The sequence below is a fragment of the Lycium barbarum genome, chromosome 10 (assembly GCF_019175385.1).
Source record: "Lycium barbarum isolate Lr01 chromosome 10, ASM1917538v2, whole genome shotgun sequence".
NCBI classification, from domain to species: Eukaryota; Viridiplantae; Streptophyta; class Magnoliopsida; order Solanales; family Solanaceae; genus Lycium; species Lycium barbarum.
In genome coordinates, this window is record NC_083346.1 from 114,302,181 (window position 1) to 114,303,967 (window position 1,787).

The following is a 1,787-nucleotide window of genomic DNA, read 5'->3' on the forward strand; positions in this document are numbered from 1 at the left end:
CAAGTACTAGTTTGCATTCGCAATTAGATTAGATCGGAGCGGCGCAACCAAAGGCTAGCGGCGAAGGCAAAGAGGAAGAGATTGAAGTTTTAATAGCAAGTGAAGAAGACCAAATTGAAGACATGAAAGATATCCCAATGGATGAATATAATATGGTGAATGTTACCGAAATGGTTGCAACAATGTGATTTTATTCTTGTACTACTTAGTTGCAACTCATGTATTATTTGCAAGTTAAAAAAAATTACAACTTGCAAATAAATGTTATCCATTAATGAATAAAATATATGGCTCATTGAGCTTTCCTCTATTTACCCGTGTTCATATTCTTATAAGTATTCAAGTTAATACTATTTATATTAAGTTAGGAATATACCTACAATATACTTAGAATATACTTATAATATACATCTACTTAAATTATAAAATAGAAAGTTATAACTATATATATTTATATAAATATACAATCTTGAATTTTATAATACTCATGAGTTATTAGTAAATATAAAATTTAAGTTATGATACATATAACTTACACATATATACCTACAATATACTTATAATATACATATACTTAAGCTATAAAATAGAAAGTTATATACTTAGAAAAAAAACAATCTTGAATTTTATAATACTCATAAGTTGTTAGTAAATATATATACTTAAGTTATAATACATATAACTTATATATATATATATATATACACACACATAACATATATAAATATACTTAAGTTAAAAATATACTTGAAAATAAAAAGTATACAATCTATATTACATATATTACACTTATAATATACAATCTCGAGTTTCTTAATACTTATAATCATAGGTATATATAAAACTTGTACATACATACATACATACATATATCCATTGCCCAACCGGCTAACCGATTTTTTGAAATCAAACCGGGCAGGTAACGGGTTGTAAAAACCCAACCGGCTAACCGGCCCCAGTTAACCGGTAACAGTTGGCCGTAGACGAGTTTTTACTCGGCAACCGGCCGGTTGGGCAAACCACTGCCTGTTCAGAGCCAGGTCTACCCGTTTGCCAGGTTTACACTAGCACACAATATTACCAGCACGTTTTTGCTCCAACCTAATACCAATGAGAATCGTATATTATTAAACTTTCATCTCGTACGGCTCAAGCAAAAACACCCAAATATTAGTTGCGACGGTTATGGAATAGAAAGTTTTAAATTATTTAAGTTCTGATCCCATCTTCTCCGAAAAATCCGAAAGCTCTTCTTTGCGGCAGTAATATCAAAATATCAAGTTGGCGCATTCGTCTTTATCTTTACTTTGATACTTAGGGTCCTGTTGAGTTCTTTTTTTCACTATTTCCAATAATTTACAATGATTAGATTCAACTCAAACCTTTAACAATTAATATAAACTTTATCTTCTTCAATAATAAAGCTCAACAAAATTTAACAATTACGTTCTTCAACTTCCAAACTAACCAGAAATAATCTTCCTTGTGCATGCAATCTACCAGTGAACTTCATTGCTTACGCATGAACTCCTTTCTTGCTAAATTTTTCTTATCATTTTTTCAATAGCAAATGGTATTATCATATTCTTCTATACGGGTTGAAGTAAATTTTGACTTCTCTTCCTTCTATTTTTTTTAGGAGAAAACAAATTAAGAAACTTGAACTGCGCTCATCTAGAAGTCTCTGAAAGAAAATAGTTAAGCTTAAAAGTCATAGTCCTCAACTGTCACCACTTATTATAACAATTAAATCTTCTTTCAAGGAAACTTCATTTAATTTAATTAAT